We start from the raw sequence: 14,050 nt of genomic DNA on the forward strand, positions 1-14,050 counted from the left end.
GTCCGCCTGCTGATGCAGGGGACACGTGTTCGTGCCTCAGTCGGGAGGATTCCACATGCCGCGGAGCAGCTGGGCCCGTGAGCCATGGCTGCTGAGCCTGCCTGTCCGGAGCCTGTGCTCCGCAATGGGAGAGGCCACAACAGTGAGAGGCCCGCGTACCGCAAAAAAAACCCAAAAAAACAGTTCACATGCACTCATAATGTATCATATACATCTTTAGGTCACACTCTTAATGCTGTGTTAAAACTAAGTAGACAGTAAAACAAATCATCCATTTCTAGGATCCCTGCTTTGAATTGGCAGTATAAAAACTGAACAAAAAGAATGAGATACAAAAATCTATGCGACAAGATTTTCTACATAATTGTCTTTTTAAAATTGCAATGTGTTTTAATTTGCATAACATAAAATGGTATCTATTATAAAAATATGATTAACTATAATGCACAAAGTATATCCCTTCAGAGGCTTGTTTCATGGTAAAGGAAATGTGTTAAAAATATGAGGCATAATTTCTTAGTAAGCCTAGGGATGTAAAAAAAAAAAAAACAAAAGAGAAAAAGAAAAGGGATAGGTCCTCTAGAGCAAGCTCCAAAAATGGAATAAAATACCTTCTGATTTTTAGCATACTAAAAATCCATGTGTCTTAGAGTAACAATCCTATAACAAATACTTAAGTGTGTTTTTGTTTTTTGTTTTTTGCGGTACGTGGGCCTGTCACTGTTGTGGCCTCTCCCGTTGCGGAGCACAGGCTCCGGACGCGCAGGCTCAGCGGCCATGGCTCACGGGCCCAGCCGATCCGCGGCATGTGGGATCTTCCCGGATCAGGTCACGAACCCGTGACCCCTGCGTCGGCAGAAGGACTCTCAACCACTGCGCCACTAGGGAAGCCCCTTAAATGTGTTATTTTATGTTAGGATAGTTTGGCTGTTTAATATGCGATGGTACCCATACCCACCCCAATCCCCTTCTAAGAAGAAAATAGTCTTCTCAGAGTGCATAGAAACACAGAAAACTGAATTGAGTATTTGTTGGAAGAGATGGTAGGAGTTTTTATGTTCTTCAAATGTACTGCTTAAGAAAAGGCATGGCTTCAGGCTCTACTCCTTATTGTAATTCTACAGACCCTAAAGCCCTGTTGTAATGTATCAGACTACAATATAACTAATTATGCTGATGGAGTTCACAACATAATAAATGTCCTGTTTTCACTCGGCAAGCAGTCTGTTTGCTGAAATAAGTGGAAGAAGATTAAGATGACTAGAGGGTTTTCACCTCTAATGTTAAAGCGTTTGGGATGAGGACATGGAAGCAATCAGAGCAAAGCCCTAGCCTGCAAAGATGACCTCAATGCTCCTCCTTAAAATGCTCACTTCGACTGATCTGAGATGACTGCAGAAATAAATAGAGTTTACTATTATGTGGAGGCTAAGTCTTCCCTGGAAAGAGTAGTGAATTTACTGTTTTCCCGGCCCACTCAATCAATACCACAACAAGTTTGGCTCATACTTAAGAAACTGCATAAAGATTCATGTTTATCCCACAAAAATATAATGATGAGTCAATTTTATATACTACATCCTAGTCTTCCTCTGAGAATTTAGGTTTATACTTTGGATGAGTGGGGTGAATCACCTCTCATTTGTTCATGTAAAAAATAAGGTATCTCTTCTTTTCACCTAATTTTTTGTGTGTTCTGTGGATCTTTATGAAATTTGATCTTCTCTATGTAAATGGAAAGCAGTTCTCTTTCTTTTTGTTAATGTACACTGATTGTTGAGGAGGAAGAAATTTTCTTTTACTCTTCTGGGTTCTCCTGGCAGGTCTAAGAATTAAAGTGACGTGAGACAGATTAACAGGAGAAAATCAAACAAGAGTTTAATAACATGTATACACAGGAGAGATCTAGAAAAACTGAGTATCTCAGGAAAATGTCCAGAGCCCTCATCTTAAATACCATCTTCAGCTAAAGACAAAAGAGGTAGTGGTTTTGGACTTCAAAGGGGAGGAATGAAATTCACATGGAGATGGAAAAACAAATTTTTGGTAAAAAAAAAAAAAAACCAAAGTTGACTGAGCCATGCAGAGACAATGGGACAGAATGGACTCTGATCTCTAGGCCCGGTTACCCCCACTACACCTAGCCCATATTTTTTGCAGAGATCTCTGGTGAGAGCTCTATTCTTGGAAGCAGCCCTCCATCTAAGTTCTTTAGGCACCTAAGGAGGAGGTGAAAGTTTCTTCCTTTTGGGTCTTGATTGTTTCAGTGTGAAATAATCCACATGCCTGTTGACTGAAAAAACATACAACCTTAAAGTTGCAAGTTATGTTTTATTCAGGAGGCTTACTGAGGACTGTAGCCTGGGAGACGGCCTCTCAGATAGCTCTGAGGACTTGTTCCAAAGAGGTAAGGGAGAAGCCAGGGTATATAGGAATTTTTGCTGAAAAAACAAAAACAAAACAAACATGTTGTCGAACATCAAAAGATTACTGCTAATCACACAAAAATAGACATCTCAAGTTAATGATTTTAGTGCTTTTCTATATATGGGAAGGTGCAAGAGTTTGGACTTACTGAAATTACTCCTTAGATAAGCATCTTAACTACCTAGGGCCAGTATCCTCTTTTTCTCCATCCTGAATTCCCCTCAGGGTGCACCATCAGGGGCAACTGCAGTGGCTGATGGCTTGATGGAGTGTGACATTCTATGTTTACAGGAATGGCAGGCAACATCTTTTGTTTACTGAAATGGCAGGCAACATTTTTTTAGTATGCATGCCAAAAAGACATTTTGGGATGGCATATATTATTCCCCTACTGCTTATATTAGATCAGGGAAAAAGTAAATCAGATTCAGGGAAAGAACTTTGCTCATCATGCCCATGGTACTTGATACATTCTTCGGAAACTATTAAAAATCTGTATAGGTAGAAACATAGTTTTAATAGGATTTAACTCCTAAGTGTAATATGTATAATATGTAATTACTTGTCTTTTTTTTAAAACCATTTTAAACCATGTAGTGGGAGAAAGCAAGGAAGAAAAATGTAACTATGGTTACCTTAATTTTTTGAAGTCAATACTGGCAGTAATATTCTATAAATTCATGTGGAGAAAATATTCTTTACTCAAAAACCCTATTAGAATTGGAGCCTCCCTATTAGAGGAAAGAATATCAAAACTCAGGAAGCCACTCAATCCACCATGTTCATTTGGGACAAAAGTCTTGTTTAAATCACATAACATGTGAAAAGGCATTGTGAATTCAAGAATATATATATGAGAAAAGACAGAAGTGTCATAAGATGCCATTGGGGTAATTTTATAAACTTTAATTTTTGTTGTGGTAAAATTATATATAACATTAAGTTTGTTCCTTTATGCCTAGCTTATTTTATTTAACATAATTGTCTTCAAGGTTAATCCATGTTGTAACACATGTCAGAATTTCATCCTTTTTAAGGCTGAAAAATATTCCATTGTATATGTAGAGCACATTTTGTTTATCCATTTATCTGTCAATGGACATTTAGGTTGTTTCTACCTTTTGGCTACTGTTAATAATGTTGCTATGAAAATGGGTGTATAGCTAGCTATCCTAGTCCCTGATTTCAATTCTTTTGGGTATATACACAGAAGTGGAATTACTGAATCATATAATAATTCAACTCAATTTTTTGAGTACCTGCTATAACTGACAATAAAATGATCCCATTTTCTATTCTGGGGTAATTATCAGTTATTTTCATAAAATTTTGAGTATATGGTTTAAGCCTTGAAATTTAACTATATTAATATGTTAAAAGGAGAGAAAGGTGAACATTTCAAGGCAAATATGTATTTACACGAGGCCAAGCTCAGAAAGCTGTTATCTGTTAATTTCATAATGATACAGTGAAAACGACTAATACTTAGCTCTTACAACGTGGGTATTGGTTAGATGTTTGTGGTGACCCAGTGAGGGTTAGACCAACCCCTCACCCAAAATTGGTTTGAAAGTCAAGTCTGATGATGCCACACACACATCAAGAATATGAAAAGGTTTATTGCTCACGTGAAGAGATTTTGCCGGGAGGGCAAGACTGGTACCCAAACTGGTCGGGAATGTCTTGAACAAAGAGGTTGGGGTTGGATTAGGAGTTTTTATTGTGGTCAGCAGATGAAGCCGGGCAAGTTTCCAGCTCTTCGTTCAGGGCTTTAGCAATTAGTATTTCCATCTGCACCAAGGGAGGAGGTGGGGCTTTCCTATCTTACCCAAATATGGGTCTAGAGGGCAAGGGACAGAGGAGCGATCTAAAATTTGTCAGCAGTCAGACATCAAAAATGGTGTCAGGCTCTCTACTACAGTAGCACTTGTGATTAGGACTGAAAGCATCTATTTTCTCTTCCTAGTTCCAAAATTTATTGGCTATGTGATATTAAAAAGCTGAATAACCTAATTGTGATATTTAAGAGGATTCTAAAAAGACATTTTAAGTTAAAGATCTTAGAATCTTTTGAGGTATTACAATAGTTGATCCCAGGTAGTCTGTGCCCCAGAATCCACGTGCTTAAGCCTTTCATGTGCTGTCTCATGGTACCATTCTTCTCAAACATCATCGGTGGCTCAGGCCCGGCTCTCACACTCCATCCCTTACTATGTGATCTTGAACAGCACCCATGACCTTTCTGTTCCTCAGCTTCTATATCTGTAAAATGAAGTAGTAAGTCCCTACCTTTTAACGTTACTGTGAGTATTAAATGAGTTAATATATGTAAAACACTCTGAACAGTGTCTGGCATGTAGTAAGCAACATACAAGTGCTAGATTCTTATTTGTAGTGAGGTGAAGAAAAAAAGAGTCCCTTTTTATGAAGATATCTTCTTCAAAACAAAGTAAATATTTGTATTTATAATTTCTCAGAAAAGCAGTTCTTCAGTTCAATTTATCTGTGTTTCCGTAATATATTATTTTATAATGCATTTAAGTAAACTTAACTCAGAGTAAAAGTTAAGAACTTTATATGCCATCTTAGAGCATCTTTTATATTTTTTCTGGAAGTAAATAAATCATCAAAGAGATCCTATTGGTTCTCTTTATAAATATCACTCATTATCCCACCCCTTGTTGTTCTGAAGTTGACAGCAGGTTCTTTAAACCTTGCAGATCTCTGTCAAAGTAATAATTACAGGCAAACTGCTTCAATAGTAATTTCAACTCATAGAAGTCCTGGGCCTACTTTTTAAAATGTGAATAACAGGTATTTGCCTTGGAGTTACCTACATTTGTGTCATAACCAGTTCTATCACTTTAATGTCATTGACACAAATTTCCTTTATTTCAAAACACAGATAGGCATTTTCACATTGTAGCAGTCAACACAAGGTTTCCTCCAAGCTTTGAATTTTGTTTTGGGGAGGTGGTTGGACAGTGTAGGGGGGCACAATTTGCCACCCCAAAATGTCTCTTTGGCATGCGATTGGCTCAAGCTGAAAATAATCTAGATCCAAAAGACTCAGAAAGAAACTTTGACCTTCCCCTTAGCTGCCTGAAAGAATAAAGAGCTCCCTGATTAGAGGTATCACCAGAGATATCTGCAGAGAATAGGGGCTACTCATAGTGGGGGAAACTCAGCAGGGCCTAGAAATCAGTCTACTCAGTATTCCATTGTCTTTGCATGACCCAATAATTATTTGTTTACCCGAACACTTGCTTTTCCATTTCCATGTGGATTTCCTTCCTCTCCTTTGAAGTCTCAAACCATTATCTCCAACATTCTCTTTAGTCTTTAGCTGAAGATGGTATTTAAGTGAGGGCTTCAACCATTTTGGTGAGTTACTCAGTTTTCCTGGGTCTTTCCCATGTCTACATGTTATTAAACTTTTGTTTGATTTTTCTCCTGTCAATCTAGCTCATGTCAATTTCATTCTTAGACCAGCAAGAAGAATCTAGAAGGGTAGAGGAAAATGCACTTCTCCCCAACAACTGTATATTGGTGACTCCCTTTCCTTCCATTGGTGTTTACCTATTACTAAGGATAATCCTTGCTTGAGTTCAGAAATGCAAAGAAGATACAATAGACCTCTGAGCACTAAAAGACACATATAAGTGTATGTTGGGCTGCACCCAGCAGGCCTAGAAAGGCTGTACTTGCCCAGCCTTAACACTGAAGAAAGAGCCCTGAGTCAGTGACAGCCACCCCAGTGGTTTAATAGAGAGGGGGATCTTACATGTCTTGGAGCAAAGTCCTGGAGCAACACCCCAATCTTGTGCCACAGAAGGCGAGCAGGACATGGCAGCAGTCTCCCCTCCCTGGGAAAAGAGAAGATTGCCAGTTATAGGGGGAATTGATATCTGTTTGGCTCATGGGTTACCAGGGAAACTAGCAGAGGGGCACACCCCTCAATGCCCCTGTGATAAGAGCAATCACTAGCTGGTGTCTGGGGCAAGTATGTAGGAAGGTCTGTCACGTGAGTAGGATGTGGGTGAAGCAGGCACTGGTCAAGCAGTGGGTATAGAGAGAGCAAGAGAATGGCTGCCTTGAGTAGCCTGACCATACAGTTTGGTTATTAGAATTACAGTTATAGATCAACTACCTCATGTGCTTATGAAAACCATCACTGACAGGTGTTATGTGATACATGAGGTCTTTGTTTAGTCTTCAAAGTTTCTTGAAAGCTCTTTCTCTCTCATGTAACAATCCCACTAAAATAAAGTTGTAATCTTGGTGAGATCCTTTTACCTGTCTTCACTTGACTCCACATCTTTAAACTGGGTCCATCCAGAAATGTCAATTAGGAAACTCTTGAGGAGACTTCACTTCTTCCATCAGCATGCAGAGACAGAATTTTGACTGAAAGTGAACCTGTTTGTAGACAGAGTAGAGGAGTTCTCTTTATTTTTTTAAAAAAATTCCAGTATTACTTTAGGAACCAGAAGAAAAAAAAAATGCTAACTGTGGACCTTCATGTAGTTACTCAACAATGGCTCATTCTAAGTTTACTGAGCATCAGCCCAGCCTAGCCCTCTGTAGAGGGAAAAAAAGTCACCTGCCATTCCAGTAAACAAAGAATATTGCCCTCCAACAAGCCCTCAGCCACTGCAGCCACCCCTGATGGTGCACCCTGAGGGAAATTCAGGATGGAGAAAAACAGGATAGTGGCCTTAGATAGTTAAACTTCTTACCTAAGGAATAATTTCAATAAACCCAGACTCTTGCATCTTCCCATACTAGAAAAGTACTAAAGTCATTAACTTGAGATCTCTGTTTTTTGTGATTAGCAGTAATCTTTTGATGTTCTATTACATGTTTTTGTTTTTGATTATTCCAAGCAAAAACTTCTATATACTCCTCCCTTGCCTCTTTGGAACAGTTCCTCAGAGCTACCTGAGTGTCTGATTCCTGGGCTGTTGTCCTCAGTAAGGTACCCAGATAAAATATAACTCTCAGCTTTTAGGTTGTGCATATTTTTTGTTTTTCCAGTAGGCATCTCTTATTCTGTACATCGGCTTGTATGATATATTATCCTAAGTAGAGATGTGAAAAATTAAAAAAGTTCCCGAATTGCTAGTATTGTAATTGTTAAATGTAACATATAAATACATTTCAGAAACATGCATTTGCATGTTTCCACATCAACTCTGAAGAATATTTTTATTTTGAATATAATACATACATGGAAATTTATAATATTCTCAAAGCTCCTAGAATTTGAAAGTGACTAAGGATTGGTGAGAAAAATTCCAAATATAATAATGCTTACATATTCAGTGACAGGAGCATAGCCTACCCTTAGTGGCAAAAATACACATTTATGACTCTTTCATGTTTGCCTGCAGAATTTCTGTATCTTAGAAACAAAGGTTCCCAAAGGATCACCTGGACAGCTTTCCAGAAATGCTGGTTCCAAAGGTTATTGACAGTGATTCATTAATCCATGATACAGGGATTGGGGAGTTTGTAAATTAACCTTCCCAAGAGATAATGATGATCATTCAGATCTGGAACTGCAAGTCTAAAAAACATACTCAAGTTAAACATATAAAGCATGGTGATGAACAGTTCTCAAAGTGCTTTAACATGTGCTCATTATTCACTCCACGCTGATATGGTTATACACCAAAATCGGAGCTAACTTTCTTGTGTACTTCAGCTTTACTTTCTGCATCCAAAACATGGAATATGTGATTGGGCATATTTACTTGGCCATGACTCTCCCATTTACACTTGTCTTGAAGAGCAAATGAAAAAGCTTTGAATACTATCCGTGTTCTTTTGGATCAGTCTTTCATATACACACATGCACATAAACAGATATATGTCAACAAACACAGGCACACACGGGTGTGCATTTATGCACATATGTGTATCTATTCAGAGAGAAAAATCTTCATTTCAGAATGAATGAAAGATTGATTACTCAAAAATATTTATTTATGAAAAAACATTGGTCTAGGAACTCTAGGGATAAAGTAAGGTATAAGAAATACAGGTGGCAAGACTATCAACTTAAATGTATCTTAAGAATATCAATTTAGTAATCAGCTTAAAATCTCTTTGTAAGTGCTAAATATTTGGTAGAGTTAACATGTATTGCAACGAAGAGAAAGAAGAAAACTTGCTAAGGGCTAATAGGTGAGGCTTTTAAATGGCATTTTAATTTATATCTTAAAAATAGTCAAGGTTTTGTCTGAAACTGGAAACATTTTTAGAGATTCACAAGTTGAGAGGCACAAAAATAGGAAATTCAAATCATTGTTGAGGAGCTTGTAAAACAGTTGGGTTGAAGCAACGCTTCAACTTGTAAAACAGTTGGGTAGTCTGAGGAGGAAAAAATGGAAAGGTAATCTGAGTCCAGACTCAGAATAGAAATGGCTCAATAAATGATTGGTAAAGGGGCTGAGAACAGCACATTTTAATAATTTTAAAGGGGGATTAGAGAGAGCAACATTTGAAGGAAAGCAAATGTGAGACATAGTACTTAGCCATAGTAGTGAAGGAGGAGTCGGGAGACATGCAGGCTTGGAATATAGATTATTAGGAGCATGTTTTCTGTTATCTTTCAAGCATGTTACTTTTCTTTTTACCAACTATAATCATTAACCTTTTTTCTTGTAAGCCCTTAAAAGTTCTGTAAAAAGGCAACAGTCAGACTAACAGTGGGTCCCAGTGATCTGTGGTGCCACATTTTAGCAATAGTTACTCAGAGAAGTTAGTGTATGAGAATCTCTAACAAGTATCATAGCTAAGGCTGATAGACAGAACTGGAAAGTGAGAGTATACAACTGGGGAAATGATCAAATTTTAATCTGAGAAAATAAAAAGTTAAGGCGTAAGTGTCTATAATAACACTACCTACATTTGAGTGATTACTGTATGCCTCCACTATTCAGTTTTGTACTTGTGGTTGCCTTTAATCCTCACAAAAATGTATAAATTAAGATAATATAGTTATCCTTCATTTTAGAGATAAGAAAAACCTATGTTTACAAGGGTTAAGTAATCTGCCCGGCATCTTAGTCTGTTCATGCTACTGTAACAGGATACCATAGACAGATTGGCTTATAAACAACAGAAGTTTACTTCTCATGGTTCTGGAGGCTGGGAAGTGCAAGATCAAGGCATCAGCAGATTCAGTGTCTGGTATGGAAACTTCCTGGTTCATAGACAGTGGTCTTCTCACATGGTGGATAAGACAAGAAAGCTCTCACCGGTGACTAATCTCATTTATGAGGGTTCCATTCTCATGACCCAATCACCTCCCAGTACTATCACATTGCAGATTGGGCTTCAGCACAAGAATTGGGGTATACAAACAGTCTATATCACCGGGGTTTACAAATTTCCTAAGAGGCCAGGTTGGGATATGAACAGAAGCAGTCTGATCGCAGATCTACTCTCTTAACTATTAAACCATAAGAAAAACATGAGGGGCTCTCATTGTTTGTCATGTATAGGTCATGGTTTTGGAAATCTTATTGACCTCTGAGGAAAGTGTAAATGTACTCTTTAAGTTATAGACAGATGGAACTATCATCAAAATTCAAGATGCATCTTAGGATCAATTGTGAAGATATACACTCTCTCTGCTTTCAGTATCTCAAATCAATATCTCAAGTTATAAAATACTGGTGCATCTTAATCTTTGTAGAACTATGCTAGAAATTGTTATAATGAAGTACAAAAGTTCCATTCATTTACAGTTTTTCATATTAGAGAACTCAACATCATTCTTCTAAATTTGTGCTCTTCGTATCAGTGATTTCCTGGGAGAAATGCTGACACCATTACAGCTCACAGTTAAGAATGTTTGAATTATACAAATCTTATCTATTCCAAGGGGTATTTAAATGATTGGCTTAATCACACACATAATTGTAATATGCTTTTATAAATTTTCCTTTCTATTAAGAAAGGATATTTAAGAATAAATATTTGAATTAATATTAAAATCTCTGGAACCATAAAGTAAGAAATATGGTTGCCTATACAAGGTGGGAGAGTAGGACGACTGACAGAGGGGAAGAAGATTACTCTGTGTATAATTTTTATATAATTTTTACCTTTGAATTATAAATATATTACCTAGTTATAGAGTACTTACTTAAATGTTACCTATCTTAGTTCTATGCATAATTTGGGGGGTATAAGAATCTGCATACACTTTTGGGAGTTTTATACCCATGTATACATCAACTTGCCTGTTTTACAGGGAGTGAGGGGCTATCAATCTTCTGCATGGCAGTTGCGGTAGTGCTGTTTTTTAACATTTCTGACTTCCCTTTCTGGGTACATTGTAGGACTACAATTCCACACCTCCTTTAAGACAAATATGTCTTGTGACTTTCTTTGTATAATGAAATTTGAGAGACTTCAGAGGGCATAGCTACCTGGGAAGATACTGTGAATAGCTGGTACATCATGTGCCATGTTCTTTACCCATGGTCATGATGCCCAGCAATATTACACATGGTGGAAAATCTATCATCTTGTGTCCCTAAGAGAGGACCTGTAGTGAGAACTGCCACTTACCTGAGATTGCCTGTACCATGAAAAATAAGTTGTTGTTTTCAAGCTAGTGAGATTGTTCAGGTGGATTGCATGCAACATTATCTAACTTGACTGAAAGAGCAGTTTTTCAAGTATTTAAAGATGGTTATAAAAACTAGTCTTAATTTTCTCTTCCCTAGGTTAAATAATTCCAATACCTTCAACATTTTCATGTTTGACATATTATCCAAACTGATAATGTTTCCTACCTTAGTGGCAACAAAATCTTTGAATCTCCAAACATTCCTGGGTGGTTTACACCCAATCCATTTGAAATTTTCTTCTTTGGATTTCTAATCGTTACTCATAGGCTCTGTTCAAGTTCAGTGTATTTCACTTGTGAACACTTTTATATGGAGGGCAGAAGGTGATTCATAAAATGTGACTATCAAGAAGTAACTTTTTCCTGCAATGAGTGTTCATAAACTCAACTATATATTATTGTTTTACAAATCTTAGGGATTAGTCATTTCATTAGTCATGCACTAATCCTGAAACAAAAACATAAACTATTTGAAACTTTCCATAATGAAATTTTTTATTTTATACTCTGCAGCTTGAGTCATCACTATGAATATAAAGCACATTAAAAACTAAGAGAATCATAGACAAGTTATGGGGTTACAAATGAATCAGATTGGACTCCCAGTAATATTCATAATAATCAATAACTTTGAAGTAGCTCCTTCACTTTCTTTTTTAATTAAAATCTTTAAAAATTGACCCTTATTTCTGCTTTTAAGCTTGGATACTTTAATGAACTTCCAAGAAGCTCTTGAGGGACAGCCTGGATTCCACTGAGGAGACTGAACAAAATTAGTTTCCACTCTAGACTCGGACCTGACACGAATGGAATAAAAAGAAATACTTCAGAAAAGTTGAAGTATTTCTTCATCATCCTGTAAAGGACGTCTTCAACTAAGAATTTTGTCTAGTTTTTACTAGAGATATACAAATGTGACCAGATGTATATTTTGTATCTCTAAGCCCCTCAAACATAAAATTGTATGAATATAGGATAATGTGTTGAACATATATTCTGAAGTCAATTGCCATGGAATTCGGAGTGAAAATGCGGTTCTCTGGCCAACAGATTCAAACAGAAGAATTTTACTGTTTTTTGGTTCTGAAGACAGATGGGGTATGGAGAGTGAATGTGTTTTCTATGAATTACAGTACAGAGACGGTGAGTGCTTGTGTTTTGGTTACAAAGCAAAGGAATATCAAATGTTTCTAACAGGCTACCCTTTAGGTGTTTTTCAGAGAAGAATAAGCTAAACACAGCAGAACGCCTATTCCCAAATATGGTGACCATAGATTAATTCTTTATTCATTTATCAAACATAAATTAACTTTGTATGAAGGAGGAAAAATCAAACCATTCCTTCCAGTATAGAATTTTAGTGTAACATGCTCCTCAGTCAATGTGGCTTTAGTATCTGGTTTACACCCTTTCCTCCCTCAGCCCCCGTGGGGAACCCCATGAGGAACCAGTCTTGGAAAAAATGATTCTTCCATATCTTCTGACTCTAGATGTAAATACAATACATAGGCATACCAACATGTTTCTACTTCCCATCACCACGAAGGTGTAAAAGGAGAGCAGAGCACAAGGAGGCAGGAAGGGTACAAAAATTAATATAAACTTGTATATAATCAAGATTATGTATGTAAAAAGTTATTTTTCCTCCACACCCACAAGTAAACTCAATTGATAGGTATTATTATGCCAGCATAATTCCACCGTTAAACATCTGCCAAAGTGACAGGGTAAAATCTCCTTTACCAGATGGTTTAAACATTTTTGAGAATAGTTTTCAGTTTATTTTCCTAAAATTATTGAGAAAAAATAGGTCAGTGTATTAAAATATGCAAAGGAACAGGGACTTTAGTTTCAGGGAGAATAGGGAAATCATTTGTTTTGTAAATGGTAATGAGGACAACTGACTAATGAAATGATCATGAATTTACATCTGTACTTAATCAGTATACTTAAACTTTAAAAAATTGTTGACTTAGAGATTAAAGGAATCTGGCTGTAATATTAGTTCTGATATAAAGTAGTTTTCTGTTTTCACTTTTTCCTTACATTGGGGAATTTTTAGAATTATGGCAGAAATATTGGTCAGGTGACCAAAGTGTATGGTGAAAAGATTAGGACATTTTGTCTTTTATCTGTTTTTGAATTGTCCCTTGTAAATAAGCTAGCAAATCACAAAGGAATAAGATTGTTTGTAGGACATCTGCCCTGGGGCAATAAACTGCAGAAATGGTAGCTAAACATGTGCCATCTGTGAAGGAGTCTGCCCAGCAGAATCAGCAGTGTTGCATTTAATAAACATCCAGTAGCTTTGGGAGTTTCTCTTTGCAGGCATGTTACCTAAAAAGGGTTGCTGAATTGCTACAGTTTTAAGGTTCTGATTGACCTCACTTGCTGCACCATGGATCATTATTTTACTTATAATATGAAGAAAGATTTAGTCATTTATCTTGCTAGAAAAAGGTCTGTTTATTCACAAACAGATGGTAGCACAAGGTTACTATACATCGGATGACATGTTTATTAGTTCAATAAATAACAATAAGATATGCCAAGCAGATTTTTGTCCTGTGCCACACAAAAGAAAAGCAACAACTAATATGTCCATAAGATGAAAATACTTGTTTATTCGGAATAACCCCCTCAAATGCTGAATAATTTTCTAATTACTGATTTTTATTAATCCTCAGCAATATGATTTGTATGTATTTAAAAATATTGGATACAAAACATGGTCAAACATGATTTTTAAATTCTGTATATAATTTAATCTCAATGCATTTCTTCTTAATAGATTATAAATGGCAAAATGAATTCATACATAAATACTTTGCAGATAGAGTAGAAATGTAGGCATTTGATTTTATATTATCTTTGGCCAAACAACTTAATGGCCAGACTGTAAAGTTACTTATTTACTTTGTAATTGATAAACATCTTGGTATGAATATTGAGCTTATGCAAATATTTTCTTTCTAT

This window comes from Aethalodelphis obliquidens, unplaced genomic scaffold (assembly GCF_003676395.1).
Source record: "Aethalodelphis obliquidens isolate GAN/ISIS:26980383/991018 unplaced genomic scaffold, ASM367639v1 scaffold15, whole genome shotgun sequence".
NCBI classification, from domain to species: Eukaryota; Metazoa; Chordata; class Mammalia; order Artiodactyla; family Delphinidae; genus Aethalodelphis; species Aethalodelphis obliquidens.